Source organism: Stegostoma tigrinum, chromosome 2 (genome assembly GCF_030684315.1).
Source record: "Stegostoma tigrinum isolate sSteTig4 chromosome 2, sSteTig4.hap1, whole genome shotgun sequence".
Taxonomy (NCBI): Eukaryota; Metazoa; Chordata; class Chondrichthyes; order Orectolobiformes; family Stegostomatidae; genus Stegostoma; species Stegostoma tigrinum.
The window spans coordinates 128,460,604-128,477,407 of NC_081355.1; the positions used below are offsets into that span (position 1 = coordinate 128,460,604).

General features: G+C 38.8%; 1 protein-coding gene across 3 annotated transcripts in view; it reads right to left on the reverse strand.

Annotated features, from left to right (window-relative positions):
* LOC125466789 (enhancer of polycomb homolog 1-like) overlaps positions 1-15,719 on the reverse strand; it is a 221,869-nt gene extending 206,150 nt beyond the window's left edge. The window contains exon 1 of one of the 3 annotated variants that reach the window (XM_048561834.2): positions 15,558-15,719. The gene's annotated coding sequence lies outside the window, so the exon portion shown is untranslated. Of the gene's footprint in view, positions 1-14,057; positions 14,145-15,057; positions 15,182-15,557 lie in introns of those variants that run through there. The other 2 variants (XM_048561826.2, XM_048561844.2) reach the window with 2 other exon arrangements.
* Between the last annotated feature and the right edge of the window lie 1,085 nt (positions 15,720-16,804).

Below are 16,804 nucleotides of genomic sequence, written 5' to 3' on the forward strand. Positions count from 1 at the left end.
CAGAAGCTGCAGGACCTGCAAATGCCTAGATTGGCAGGCGAGGCCTCAAACCAACATTTCATGCTGACTGGTGTTACAATCAGCTCAGGCTGCACCCTTCTACCACGTGGACTTGCACTATTGCCCTCCCCAATTTGACCTTTGGTGCTGGTTGTGCCAGAACTTGATCAGGTGATCCTTGCACCATCTTTTTTGAATGCCATGTTCCCCTAGTGCCAAAGCCAACATTGTTACAGAGCTAAAAACTTTGCAGCCCATCTTCGCAGCCAATCCTTCTTACAGCATACACACACAGGCTCCTTAGAGACTCTGAATAAATGCTTCTAGCATAAAACCAATTTAAGTGTCAACCAATCATTATATCTACCATGGTTTTCATTGCTAGAGACCATTTTTAAATCAGGTTTATACCGAGCTCCTAATAAGTTGCATTATTAAATAAATATATTTTGTCACAAGTTCCCCTCTCATGGTTTAAGTTTCTTCTTTCATTTTGACTTAACAGTGCTGTATTAAACAAGTTTCAGACAAGAGACATTAAACATAATTGTCGTCAACACTTGGCAAATTAATACAATCACATTCTTACATTGCTTGACCAGTAGCCTACTGCACTGCAGTAACATTCTAGATAATTCAAAGTCAAATTTTACAATAGCAGCTTAAGAATTAGATTTTGAGAATCTTAATTCAAGGTTTTTAAAAATCTGCAAATATGGTGTTCAGTTAAAACGATCACAAAGCTGTTGGAAATGTTGCAAAAACAAACTGTTCATTGCTTCTGACCTGCTTTGTCCTAGGAGATGCCCTTATCAATATGGCTTCTTAGCTGCTCTCTGAAGCCTAGCTAATCACTCAGTCGGATCAAACTGCTGTGTGTAATAACAAAACTATAGTCAAGCACCCGCTTGGCGGTGGGCAACCTCCACCTTCAGGGCAACTAAGAATGGTCAATAAATGCTGACCTTGCTCGCAGACCAAGGTTTCTCTTTATCACATACAAAGTGCTAAATAGTAAACAAATTTGAATGTGGGTATGTATGTAGAGAAGTTAAGGGAGATAATTAAAGTGTTGCTACAATCCCTACAGAAACCAACACCTCTTCAAATGTCCAGAGACCAACTCAAAAGGAAACATACAATATGCCTTCAAAATTTCGAATACCAGCAGTTATAAATGAAAAAGCAACATCTTACTTAAAAGGCAACCTCAAAACACTAAACTACAGAAAAAAAATAGCCCTTGCTAATGTCTCAATATAACCAACAACTCCATGCCAAACACTTTCCAGCACACTTCCTACAGCACTGTAGTCTTTAGAGGGCTTAGTTCAAGGTACATTTAACTTTCCAACAGTATCACTTCTTCCCATTTCAGAATTGTAATGCCCTGGGACTGTCAAGAAGAAAAAAAAAATCTCTTGATCAGAGAAATCCTAAACCAATATCCAGCAGTACCACTCACCTCAAAATGATCATTTCTATGGCCACATCCGGCCAAATTTTTCAGTTCATAAATTCTTGTTTGTTCTAATGAAAGGGCAAGTTCAAAAAGTCAACTAGGTTGCTCTCTGCTTGACATGCTGAATTTTTTCAAATTTATATACCTACATGAGAAAATTTTGGCATTTATTACCAAGAATGTAATAGTACAGCATTTAGAAAAATATCATACAATCAAGCAAAATCAGCATGGCTTCATGAAGGGGAAATCATGCTTGACAAATTTATTAGAATTCTTTGAGAAGGTAGCGAAGAACCAGATGATGTAACTTATTGAATGCCTTTAGGAAATTTAACTAAGGGTCCTGCTCATAATATGATAAGAGCTTATTGTATTTGGGGTAATATAGTACCAAGGTTAGAGAATTAGCTGACTAATAGAAGACAGAGTACTGGGATAAAGGGGGCATTTCCAGGCTACTAACCTGTAACTACTAAAGTGTACAGAAGCGCAGTGATCAGTGTGGGGACCACAATTATTTACCAAACATAATCACCTGGATGAGGAAAGTGAAGGCACAATTATCAAGGTTACAGACAATACAATAATAGCTGATAGGCAAATGGTGAGGATAATACACAGAGTCTACAGAGGGACGGAAGCAGATCAAATGAATGGCCAAAATGTTAGGTTATGCAGTTTAGCAGGAAGAATAGAAGAGCAGAATATTATTTAAATAGGAAACGACTGCAGAAACCTGCAGTATTGAAGGATTCAGTGGTCCTCATGTATACTAGCTTTTAGCGATTCATGAAAGTTTAGCAGATAATAGGGAAGGCAAAAGGATCGTTGGACTTTATTTCAAAGGGAACGAAGTATAAAGATAGGGAAATCTTGCCAAAACTAAAGGAACGCACTTATGAAGCCACAACTGAGAACTGAAAAATTTGATTCCCTTCGAGAATGGAAAATTTTCTGGCATTGAAGGCAGAACAGAGAAGATTCACGAGGTTGGCTGTGAGCATGAAGAAATTGTTTTTAATGAGGCAATAGGACCTGTACTCATTGGGAGGTTAGAAGAATAAGACAAACTCACAGGAACCTGGCAGATTCATGACAGGGTAGATGTGGAATGGTTGTTTCCACTTGGGGAAGAGTGGACATAATCTAAGTAAGGGGTCACCCATTTAAGACACAGTTGAAGAGGAATTTCTTCTCTTAAGAAGGTGGAGAACTTAAATTCTTTACAGCAGAAGGCTGTCAATGGTGGGTTGTTAACTACCTTCAAGGCAGAGAGATAGATAGATTTTTAATCAGTAAGGGAAACAAATGTTATGGATAAGACGAAGTACAGTTGAGGATTATCAGATAAGCCATGACCTCATTGAATAATGGAAGAGACCCAATTAGCCATATGGCCTGCATCTGTTTATTAGTGTTATTGTCTTATTTCACATGATTCTATCACTTATTTTATCTTTAGAGAATTTAAAATCTACCCTTCTTATAAAAGAGGCACATATCAGCTTTTAGAGAAAACATCCATTAAAGGATTATGAGGCTGGGTGAATTACTGTAATGTAAATGGTACATACTGCAGCTACAGTGCCTAAAGGAGGCAATATTGAGTCTAGCTGTATTGGGTGCAAATATAATGGACTGCTTGGTTCTCAAGCAAAAATCAAGCAAAATTCTTCTCTCACAGAAGTTAGTGGAAATCTCAAAATCTCCCCTCAAAGTTATGTATGTTTTGTCAATTAAAGTTTTCAGGACTGACAGAATCCTATTAGAGGAGGGCATCGTGGTTTAGCGATCAAATGTAAACAAAAATGGAGTTGAGCTAAGTATAGATCAGCCATGAACTGACTGAATAGTGAACGGGATTGAGGGGCTGCATAGTTATTTTGTTTCCTGTGATCCACCATACTTCAAGGCTCAGAAAAGCTTCCAATGTTCAGGAGGTAAGAGTCTACAACTTCTACGTGCTTGCAGTCACACAGAAGGTATGATTGGTCAAGTTACACATTTGACCAATGGTGACCTATACGATATTGTTTGTTAGGCACTCCGTTACAATGGTGCCACTGAAGGTGAAGGGAAATCTGGGCTCTCTCTCATCTGCAATTATCAGCCGCTGACACATCATTTTTTCAGCCCAAGCCATGATTTTGTCCATACCCGGCGAAAGTCTTGACTAGACTGCTTTGTTATTCAACATATGCCTCACTACTGGCCACTTGGCAAAGGGAAGATAATTAATGAAGCACTGACAAAGGAGCTCCTGGAACCATCTCCTGGCATTGCAATGACTAGTCTCTGACAAATGATACAGTCCTCCTGTTAGAAGAAATGACCCAGACACAGGTGGATTTTTTTTTTTTTTAAAAGGACTCCATTCAAGGTGCTGTACTGGCATTCCCTAGTTGAACACTCTAAGATACTAAGCTCTGTCTTACGGTCATACCTGGATCAAGAGTAATTGTGAATATTTTGGGCTTCCATCAGTTTTTTTGAGGTGTATTTACCCACCTGCCAGCAGACTTAACACTTGAACCAAGAGTGCTCCTCCAGAGAAATAACTTTTTCTTCTCTGCTCATCCAAAGGGTTGGTGGAAGATGCATTTCTCCTGTGAATGTCAAAATCTAGCCCTAATAATTAAATAAAAGTAAATTTCATGAGGTGGCAATTAGCTATTTTAAAAAGTAACGTGACTGAGTTTACTTGGAGCATAAGAACATATGACATAGGAACAGTTACAGGTAATTTATCCCCTCAAGTTGTGCACAGGAAATAGTGTCTCAACAACTTAACAGAGTTTTTTTTTGAGAAAAAAAAGTTATAAAGAAGAAACATGGAGCAATAGACACTTCAGCAAGGCATTTGACAAGGCTCCACGTGGTAGATTGGTTAGTCTTGTTACATCATATGGAATCCAGGGGCAGCAAGCCAATTGGACACAAAATTGGCTTGAAAGTAGGAGACAGAGGGTGGTGGTGGAAGATTGGTTTTTGGACTGGAAGCCTATGCCCAGCTGTGTACCACAAGGATTAGTGTGGGTCCACTGCTTTTTGTCACTTATATAAATGATTTGGATGTGAACATAGGATGTATGATTAGTAAGTTTGCAGATGATACAAAATCTGGTGGTGTAGTGAATAGTGAAGGTGGCTTTCTCACAGTGTACAACTGGACCTTGATCAGATAGGTCACTGGACAGTGAAATGGCAGATGAAGTTTAGTTTGGATAAATGGGGGGTGCTGCATTTTGAAAAGGCAAATCAGGGCAAGGTTTATATGCTTAATGGTATGGCCCTGGGGAGAGTTGCTGAACAGAGAAACCCAGCGGTACAGGTGCATTGTTACTTGAAAGAGAAGTAGCAGGTAGACAGGGTGGTGAAGGCAGTGTTTGGCGTGCTTACCTTCATTGGTCAGTGCACCGAGTACAGGATTGGGATGTCACATTGCAGATGTACAGGACATTGGTGAAGCTACTTTTGGAGTATTATATTTGGTTCTCATCTTCCTGCTAGAGCGAAGATGTTGTTAAACTTGAAAGCGTACGGAAAAGATTTACAAGGACCTTGCCGGCATTGGAGGGTTTAAGCCATGGGGAGGCTGAATAGGCTGGGGATTTTGTTGCCCTGGAGCATGGGAGGCTGAGGAGTGACCTTTTAGAGGTTTACAAAATCACGAGGGGCATGGATAGGGTGAATAGCCAAGGCCTCCCCCACCCCATCCCTCAAGGTAGGGAAACCAAAGCTAGACAGCATAGCTTAAGAGGGGAAACATTTAACAAGGACCTGAAGAGAAACTTATTTACTGGTGGAATATCTTAGTCAGAGTTATACAACACGGAAACAGACCCTTTGGTCCAACTCGTTCATGCTGATATGGGCTCAATGCTGACAAGTGGGACTAGATCAGCTTAGGGTATCTGGTCAGCATGGACGAGTTGGACTGAAGGGTCTGTTTCTGTGCTGTATAACTCTACGACTAAGATATTCCACCACTAAATTAGGTCATGGCTGAACAGTGACAAAACTCCACTTACCTGCCTGTGCCCCATATGCCTTAAAATATTTGGTTAACAAAGATCTATCATCTCATTTTAAAAATTAACAACTGATCAGGAATAAATTCACATTTGCTGAAGTTCGAAACATCTTTCAAGTGTGTTTAGGTTATTTCCCCCAGTTCTAAACTCCCCAAGCAGTGGAAGAGAGAGCAGCTATCATATCTGTCCTCCCTATTACCTCAAAACCTTTGATCAAATCACTCTCTATTTTAATTCCAGGGGATACAACACTCATGAGTAATCCCTCTTTGTAATCTGACCCTTGTAGCACAGGTTACATTCTGGCAAACCAACACTACACTCTCTCCACTCCTCCAAAGCCATTATGTTTCTTGTTCAGCACACTACCTAGAACTGGCAGTACTCCAGGTGCGGTCTAACCGGAGCTTGGTATAGCGAAAGCATGGCTTCAGCCCCTTTCTATTTGAGTCAGTCCATCTTCCTGGGTAGCTCATCAATTCGGATCTGTGCCCTCTTCCAGCAAGCTCTCTGGTCTTTCACCAACAATTAAAGGATTAATAATTAGAGGCAGAGTCATATTGCACAGAAACAAATTCTTTGGCCTAACATAGCCATACTAATCAGGTTTCCTACACTGTACCAGTCCAATTTGCTTGTGCTTTGCCCCATCCCTCCAAACCATTTCTATACATGTACTGTCCAAATGTCTTTTAAGTATTGTAACTGTGCCCACCCCTACCACTTCCTCTGGCAGCTTGTTCCATATGCTCATGACCTTCTGCCTAAAACGTTGCCCCCAATGATGTTACGATTGATAATATTACAAAACAACTTCAAATAGTGACAATTCCCTACCATCCAAAACATACACGGAATGCTTACTGAAGCCACCCAGAAGCCTTCAGAGCCAGTTTGTCTACAACAAACTACTTAAAAGGATTTCATTAACATTCAAGGAAATTGAAAGATTTCAATGCATGGAGGTCTTTTTCAAATAAAAATCAACTGAAGTCTTTAACCAAAATATATAAATGAATCCAATAGTTACATTTTCCCACCAACTCCATCAGAAGTGTACAGAAAAGACTTCGACAGAAAGCATTTTATTTAACAGATGCCTCATGGAGACAGTGAATATTTCATATGTAAAACTAAGCTATTAAAAAATTTGATCTAAAAATCACAATTTCTCTTCTTCAGGACAGAATGGAATTCAAGCAAAGGTATAATGTATTAACTTTGCAACATTAAAAATGGCTAAATAAGGATTTACACTCAAATCCTCAAACAATGAGTTCTCAATCACTGATGCATACTTCCTTATAGCTGCTTTAAGAGCCTAGGAGCAGGAAACATGTTTGCGCCCAGTCAGGGAATGATTTATAGCCCACAGGAGATGAGCGGGGAAAGAAAAACCTGAATTCTGTTTTATAAACAAGAGATAAGAAAACTGAACCAAAGGAACAGGCATCCATATCATTACTTATTATGTTAAATAAGTTGAAGTCTTGATGACAATTTTCAAAAACCCTCCTCCATTTCTGTGTATCTGAAAGGAAACAGTTCATACACACCCCATGAGATGCATGAATATTCAAAGCTCAAATCACCATTTTGAATGTAACATGTCACTGAATTTCATCTCCACCTTAAATTCATCTTAATTATTTTCTCTTGTCTTTAACAAAAAAAAAGCCGTAAGTTATGAAACAAAATAGGTTTCAATGCCTTACGATCATATCCATTACACATTTGCTGGCTCTTTCTACTGGGCAACAGTAATATTTCAGAAATTTGTTTTGAGTCAAAGCATCTGGTGAAAAGAACTCACATTTCTGCATTGTGTACATGAAAATCTAAGGTTATAGCTGAGAGCAGTCCATTTACTTCTATTCCAGTTAATATCTATTCTGTGCAACAAAGCCAAGAGGTAAAGTACTTGGTAATGTAGCTATAGAAAAATGTAGCAATCGGGTAATTTTTTTACTCTCCAATAGACCTTTGTGACAATAACTTTGACGATGTCACAGGAGCTTCCTTATGACCTTCACAAAGCAACCTAACTACAAAATCAGTGATGTGAACAAAAAATAATTCGAACAGTCGATATTGAAGCACCAAGATTAAAATGGGCAGATGGTAGTCACAGCTCTTCCTATATGAGGTTCTGGTGTTAATGTGGAGAAATCATAGCATGGAGGATTCATAACCTGGATATCTCACCCTACAATTTTGTCTCTATGTGCATCTCCAGGGAAAGCCCAAAAAAAATACACTGCTGCAGTCTCAACCAGATAAGAATTTTGTAAGATCTCTTCAATACAAGAAAAATAAAATTACGCTGGAAATAGTTAAGTCACTGACAACTTGGGGATGCAGGTTCAGTCACAGATGAAGTGAGCCTGATCAGATTCAAGCAGTTCACAAATAACATCTCAACGATGTAAGGCAACACTAATCGACAAGATCAAATCCTTGCAAACTGTTTGGTGTGAAGAGTGAAACTTGCACAGTAAGAGAAATTATTTTGACACTGGACAAAACAGAGAACTTCCCTGGATCTGTGTTGCTGTATGTGTAACCCAGCACTGGATGTCAAGCAGATATTGCCATTTGCCACACTAACATAGCTTTAAACTGGCATAAAATTTGCTTCTGCCATGTTGAAAAGGAATTATAGAACTGAGTGTTACACAGCTTTACTACAGATTTTCTTACCAAGATCATTACCTATATTGACTTGGCAAAATACCAACCGTTCTTAACCTTTTATAAGAAAGGAAGAAATCTATATTTGTTCTTTGTGTTACTGACAATTGTTCTACCAGAAAGAGTGTCATTTCATATCAGAAGTGATCCCCATTCTCGAACAGATATTATAGAATGAATTATGCCAAATATTTTTCTTCAAATATTGTTAAATAACAAGGAAACAAAAGCTTGGAAGGCTGTTGCAGGCTACTTTCTCAAAAATGATCAGCCATCTCAAATGCAAGGAAGAAAGCTACTGTCACTGATGAGCATAAACAATGGTTATGCGGCCAAATTCAACGTTTACTGCATCATCAGCAATAGCCCAGCAATTCTAACTAATTATAATCCAAGTTTCCCCATTTTTCTCTCTCTCTCACCCTAATTTTATTAAAAAAGTGTTGCTCATTCTTTTTAGTTCTGACAAAGGGTTATACAGCAAACATTAATCTGTGCTTAGCAGGTGCTGATGGACATACAGAAACAGGGAATTTCAAAAATTTCTAATTATCGTCTACAGAGGCAGATTGCATACGGACTTGAAGACCTATCAAGTTGTAAATTTTGATAGAAACTGTAAATAATTAATTTTATTAATAGGACAACTTTTGACTGGAAATAGTTGTCTGTGAACACAGTGGAAGTCCGCTATCTACTGGGCAAGACAAAAGACCAAGAAGAACTCACATCCCTCCCAATTATCTTCAAATTATGAGTAGTCATTTGAGTTATTATATGTACATAAGAATAAGAATAATATGCAACTTTGGTTTGACACAAAGAACATTAAAATATGTAATAAACAAATCCTGAACACTAAAAACAGTATTTCCCACAAACAATCCTAGTTAAATCTCTTCTACAACCATTTTTAATTGGTACCTGCACCACATAGGGCCATTCTGGTTCCGGCACACACTAGTCCATTTCTCAACCCACCAACACCGCCAACCTTTCCTACAGCACCTTCCCATGTAAATGCAGAAGGTGCAACACCTGCACCTTCACCTCCTCCTCGTTCACCATCTGAAGACCTAAACAGCAGGAGAAATAGCATTTCACCTGTACCTCCTCCAATCTTGTGTATTGTAATCACTGCACCCAACGTGGCCTGCTCCTCCACACTTCGCTTTAGCTCTGAAGAGATGTCATCACAACTCGAAATGGTAGAGCTTGCTTTCTCTCCACGCATAACAAAGTGTGGGGCTTGATGAGCACAGCAGGCCAAGCAGCATCTTAGGAGCACAAAAGCTGACGTTTCGGGCCTAGACCATTGCCGAAGCATAAGCTTTTATGCTCCTAAGATGCTGCTTGGCCTGCTGTGATCTACAGCTGTTTTTTTACTTTCAGTTCTGGTTCTACATAGATTTGGAGAGCTAACACCTACATGCTGGGAGTATGGTTCCACATGCACCCTGCTAGTACCTCTGGCATCTTGCCAAAATCTCAGCCACCTTCATGCGTGTATCTACACAATGCATGTTGGCAGGTCACTGCGCAAAAAAAAAATTGCAGCTGAGTTAGTGTTTGAGCTTGAGCTTAAACCTGAACTTGTCCTTGCCTGGCATCAACACTGATGCACATTTCAGCAGGTGTCACAAAATGTGAAGACGCATGAAATCAAAGTGCTCCTCTCCTTTACCTGGAAGGCAAATGCCTTGCAAAGACACAGGAGATTTACCACAGTGGTACCATGAGTGAGGGACCTCATTTATGTGCAGAATTTAGAAGGGCTAGGATTCTTTCCCTTAGAACTAAAAAGGTTATGGTAATGTTCAATAAAGTAATTCAAAATTGTGATAATATTGATGGAGTAAGTAAAGGAGACACTTTCTGTTGGAATGTAGCTTGATATCCAAAGAATACAAACTTAAAACACTGGATAAGTGAACCAGAGGAGATTTGTTTCCAGTCCCCCCACCTCTATGCAGCAAGTAATGGCCTGAAATGAACTACATAAATTGGGCGGGGGGAGTTCAAAGAAAATAAAGTGATGACTTTCTAAAGCCAAACTGGATAGAAACGAAAGGTATTGTTTGGAATGGTTCAGAAGTAATGCGCTGGCAATTAAGCACCACTACTCCTCAGTCTCAACATTAGAAAAAAAATGCTTTGATTTAAACACAAAATGGAAAATAACTTCCCCTTTTGTACAGCAGTCTCAAGTAAGAGACTTTCACCAAGTTTCTTTACTGAGCACGAAAATAATCTGTTTATTCTAAAACACGACATTTGTAAAAACTAGTGGCAAAACTTGGTTAACATCTAAAAATATAATCTGGAATTAGAACTATTCCCCCTTTTTAATCTCAACAGAAACACACCCACAAAGACCAAAGGCTCTGCAGAGATGATATTCAAAAGAGGACAAAGGGAAAACACTCCTAAAGACCAATGTTCTGGAAAGGCAAAGAGGATAGAATTTGCTGAATCCTTACTGTCCACCACATTTTTGCAGACAGAATGGAGTAACTGACAGCCGTACATCAATAGAAGGCCTTCCCAAGCAAGCTTCAATGTGGATGGAAATCAAACCAGTTACTGTCTTTGAAAAGTGGTCACAGTTTAGCTTCTCAGGGTTTCCAAAGTTTTCAAAACACTGGCATGTGGACTCTTGCAAGACAGAGAGAGCGCGAGGCATTCTTGCAGCTTTACTGCAAGTTTCGAAAGGTTTACATCCATCTGGATAACTTCATAGTTTTATAACCGAAACCAAGTCCAGAAAAGATGCTAGACAACCAACATACAGAGGTGCAAGAATCTCTTCCAAAGTGAGTTTTTACAACAATTAAGGGCAATAAAACGATCTCCCTAAAAGCTTTGCATGGCTGCGTATCCAGTCACTTGTCTTGCTACTCAGCAGCTAGATCACAACTCACATTAAGGTGCTGACTTCATTTGCTACTATGAGTTTCTTTCTATCTTGGTAAAAGCCCTGTTTATTCCAGAAAACGTCCAAACAGTTCAACATCTCTTCAAGCTCTTCACATGACCCATCGAGCAGAAGGGCTAAGTGGTCTCCTTGTGTGTTACATTGTATGAAATTATTTCAATGTCATTGAGAATGACTAGATCAACTGAAATCAACAACTACAATTTAAGTGGGTGCCCAGTTCTGAGAAAGGGTCACCGGACCAGAAACCTTAACTCCATTTCCTCCTTCACAGATGCTGTCAGACCTGCTGAGTTTTTCCAGCAACTTTGTTTTTGCTACAATTTAGGAGCTTCCTATCTTCTATGGTCACCTTTATCATCATAAAGACAATCAGATCTTACTTTAATTGATTTCCAAAATTTGAGAAACTAAAAGCTAAGGGCCACAAATACAAAGTAAATACCAAGACGAATTAGTTTTACCAACATGAAGTCTCAAAAATCTAAAATGTGGGAGGAGGTAGAAGAGAGTCAATAAGATAAGATTTCATTTGTTCCAAAGTCCTGGGAAAAGAATGAATATGAATGAGAATGCATGGAGTTTAAATTTACAGCAAGGGCATAGAAAAGCAAAATAGCATGTTGGATGGTATTTTTGAAGCTCGAGAAGATTTTAAAATTAAAGTGCAGAGGAACACAGTCATAATTAGTCTTTAAAAAAGGAAAGAAAATGCATTTTAAATCCTGAAATTCAGCATGTACGTCTTTCCCATCTTAAACAGCAATTTCTGATCTGTTTTGTGGAACCTTGTGACCTCAGTCAGAGTAATTCTAAGGCAGAAAACTGAAATCAAAATGGTGGATGGAAGACTTAACATGCATTCTTCTCTTGCAATCTTTAAAAGCGAAGATATGTTGGCGTTAAAAAAATTAACCATTCCTTCTTTTGAGCAGCTAGCATCTAAAATTCTGAGTTACGAAATAACAGTTGTAAAATTCAGAGCAAAGATGTTGCGACTTCACAAAGTGCCTCACTTCCAAACTCGTAGAAACAGAAACTCCAGCAATGTAACACTTTCCACACTACCTAATTTTACGTCTGCGGGAATGATGCTGCCATTGCTTCATCCTTAATTGGATAACGTACAAGAGTACAAGTATGTGAACAAGATACCAGGTTAAGATCCACACAACTGGCCGGGGGAAGATTTTCAATCATTAGTCTGGAATGGACGTGATTAACAAATAATGTACACAAATATACTTCTCTATTGGTATTTAAATTTTGAAGTATAAAGTTGATGGAGGTGCTTAAAGTATTTAAAATATTGAGAAGATAGATATTAAGATTTCAAGAATAAGAAAAAAAATGTATTCTTAAAATGAAAACAGGCTATTAGGAGCAATATCATGGATCACTTTTTCATCCAAAAATGCAAAATAAATCTGCAACTCCACAGAAGGCAGTGAGTGGTAAGAAAATGGAGGCTTTCCAGTCTGAGCCTGCTACATTATTGTCATGGAAGGCTAATAAGTGATATGGAGCTAGGATGCAGTAATGATTTAACTGCAATGATGGAGCTGGTTCAAGTATGTACGTTCTGTGCTTACGAATTTAGGCACTGGAGAGGGAGTGTACAAAATGCAGCCCTTAAAATCATATTATAATGACAGGTTGTACTTTATATTGAAAGCATTCACCTTTCACTTTTAGAAGTAAAAAGTAGAAGCAACAATTATGGCACACTAAATTCAATTCCAGAACAGGAGTTATCATGCAAACTGGACACAGTAAATAAAAACACACCCTTACAATCAAGTTACATGTAGGAGATGTACAAATTGATTGTAAAATTTAATCCACTATTTCAACAGTCTTACTCACTTCACTATGACTGCAAACATTGTCTACACGGTGGAATTCATCATTAGTAGCCTATGTTCTACACTGCTTCATTCTTGGTGAGCAGGTGGATTTTTATGATTGTGCCATGTTATAAGCGAGAGAGAAACCTTTTTGGCACAGCAAGCTAAATAGTGGTATTCTGCTGAATAGTTCTAAATCAAATCTGAATTTATTTTTGAACACAAAATTAACAAACATCAACATCCATTGAGATGTATGCTCACACAACACTTGAGCAACAGAGGTGCCCATGATTTGAGATTCCATTGACACCATGAAATATTGCAGCCATTTCTTGATTTAGTCTGAATTAGTTGATTCACACGATTACTATATGTTGAAAACGAAGACCATTGTTCTCAGTAATTTTTTGGGGGGAAAACAAATGTATTTCTTCTGCAGAGGAAGGTCAGTGTCCAGCATTCTCCAAGGATTCAAAGACTGCTCAGCCCTGGTGGGTTGCCCTGATACAATGCTGGATAAGTATCTCAAAACTGTTGGAACTGGTCTCTAGCTGGTTCAATGGTACAGAAATAACAAAGGCAATTGTGACTATAATCAATCAATCACTGATCTTCTGCAAATGTGGAAAATACAATGGCTACACACACATCCTGCACCATCCTATCCGAAAGCCATTGTAGGACGGTTCCAGGGCAGAGCGTTCTGGGTGATATTTTCATATGTGCAAGAGATTTAACTGCATGGTGTTTTATTTCGTGAAACATCTACATCTTCAACTCTATAATCTACTATATAGTGCAAATTAAATCATCCAAGCTTTAACTCTAACTCAAGGCCTCGACCTTTAAATTAAAAATGCATTATCCTCATGTAATCATTTTAGGAATGTAGACCTACTCATCTTAAACAAAAGCAAAAGCAAAATCAACCTCTTGGGCGTTTACATTTTTTGTAAAGAAAGAAAAATCACTAGTAGGTTGCATTTTTTAAAAAAATGCAATCTTTTATTTTATCTTCTTGACCATTATTACCAACGTCACTTTTCAGAATACAAAAAAAACTTAAAAGAAAAAAATGGCACCTGATTTCTGCAGCAATACATCTCCCCGACTCAAACGTTACATGCACATTTAAAAAAACTCAACAGAAAAGGTTGGAGCAAGTTACATGGAACCGTTTGAAGATTTGCAAAGAGTAGAAGCAGGGGACATAATAGGAGATACATCGGATTCTCAAAAAAGTGTTCTAGTTTGACACAATTTATTCAATCCCCGCCCCTAGTAAGAAACAGTAGGAGCAGGGCAGCACATTTTAAACAGGGGCCCCACCGAGGATGAGCGGAAGATCATTTAGAGAGAGAAAAAAAATTCAATAATCCCCAGACAAAAATGGAAGGTTAGGAGGGTACGGTAGGCGCCTTCTCCCCCCCCATCCCCTTTCCTCAGTCTGTAACCCCAACCAGAACCCTCATTCACACTCAAAAAAAACAAGAAAATGTTTTATTGATTTTTTTTTTATGCCCGCCCCCTTTTTCCTCTCTCTTCACCCCACCACCTTTCGTTCAATTTGGTCAAATCGACATTAAATCCAAAGTCCCTCAGAAGCACAGAACAGCGCCACCAACAACAGTCAGTCAATGCAAACAATCCCAGCGTCGGTAAATCTCCCACCGTGTGCAAAAAAGAGAAAAAAAAATACAAAGCCCGAATGCATCCGAAAATGCGCTCAACTTTTAAAAACGTCTTCAACATCCAAATCAAACGGGAGTTAAATATCACGCTGGAAGAAATTAAAATTTGTTGCGGGGCGGGGGTGGTGGAAGCGACAGCTCTCCAGCCCTCGCACCAATGGCGCGGAACACGGAACATGAATTTGCAAAAGAGAGAGAGAGAGAAAAGCAGCGACCATTAGTCCAGCCATAACTTAATATAAAGCCAGCTAAAGATGTCACCCAGCACCTCTCTCAAAGCCAAGGGCAGCCAACAGTGTGTCTTACACTTCAAACCTCCTCCCCAATCATCATTACTAAAGAATAACATTTATCATCTTGGAATTCAAGATAGAAAATTAATCAACGTTACATTGTTTCTTTTTGTCCCTTCTGGTTGCAAAAAGTATCTTTCAACGTAGGAATTTTGCTTCGCAGAGATCTCTCATTTTGTCTCCTACCCCTATTTGGAGATGGTTGGGGGGGTAAAGAGAAAAAAAAAGTCCCGACTCAATCCAATAAAGTTATTTTGGAAACTATCGATGTTATTACTCTTGTATGGCTGGGACTGTGTAGAAAGGTTTGAAACAAAAATAATGTTGGATACTCTCTCCCTACACCATTCTCTTTAAAAATTGCTGGCAATTATCAGTATCTTTAGCCACGATTGACGCGACAGCATGGGCGGAATCCAGCCCAAAGCAAAAGGGAATAGACTCGTCATCTTTCCCCACGCTGCTGTTAATTTACAATACATAAGACAAAAAAAATCTAACGTTAAGTTGCAGTGAAGCGAGATTTTAAATAGCTCGAATTCTGCAAATTTAACGAGGATGAAAATTCCACACATGCGTTTTTCAAAAAAAAACTCACCAATCTGTATCAAGGGAGGATGTTGACAAGCCCTGTCCGAAGCGATTATCAAAAGATCTGACATTACTTGTGTTTTAGAAACAACAGAGCCAGTCTATTTTATAATATCAAACAACCCGGGCGATCGCTGTTTGCAAACGTTCCATTGCTCTTCTCACCTGACAGTAGAGCTTTCTGATCAGAGGAGGTAGTAGGGTAAGGCGGGGGGGGGGGGGGGGGTGGTTGGAAATCAGCCGTGTGTTATCACCAAGATTTAAACACAACCACAGAAGACTTGGGGTTAACAACTTTGCAATAGCTAATAGGCGCAGCCTGATTGGATGGCGAGTGTCACCAATCACCTGTAGAGAGCTTATGGCTGCTGAGCTCACTTTCAATGGCAGAAGTTGAGGTTTTTTTGGAACAAAAAATCCGCGAATAATCCAGCTTTCGTAGAGTGCTACCCTTTCAATCGCATTGTATCTTCTTATAAAATCTCCTGGTGGTACGATATTGCTTTTGTCTTAATCATTTCTTTAGCCACACCCTCCATAGATCAGTCGATTTTTATGATGCAATAATATTCACAGGAATTTTTAAAAGGTATTTTTATTTTAGAAATATTATTTAACGTTTCTTTTGTTGTGTTTTACAAAAGGCACGTGTCCCTCTTCTAAGCTTGACTTTATAACAAAAAAGGCTAACCAGCAGGGTGAACAGTTTGGATTGAACTACGTTACAAAGAGGGTGGCGACTGTGTGGAATGAACTCTTCAGGCAGTGAAGAGAGTGTAAATTTTTTTTGGATAGAAAGCATTAGGTTGATCTTTTGAGTTGTGGGCGATTGAAAAGTGCCATCTTTGGGCTGTAGATTTTTTGCTTGGTCCTGTGCTTTGCTGCCTTCTAGAATGTAAATAACTATTTTGGTTAAAAATCAGTCAGGCACGAGATATTAAGTTTGAAAACTGGGCTTTTGGAGACGATCTTTCAAGTTTTTCTAGATGGTTGATACATATTGTGTCCTGAAAGTGAACCCAGATTGTCAAATAAAATGACATACTAATGTTATATCAGTATGAGTACAGGTTCCCCTATTGTATAGGCCACACCCAACTCAGATCTTTCCTTCACAAATGAAATATTAAAACGCCTGCAAAATATGTTCAAAAAACAAATTAATAGATTGACACTGTCAGCAAGAAACAAATTTCAACCCTGCTTATTAACCAAAAGAGTAATTTTTAAAGATGAAGGGTATTGTGTCAATTA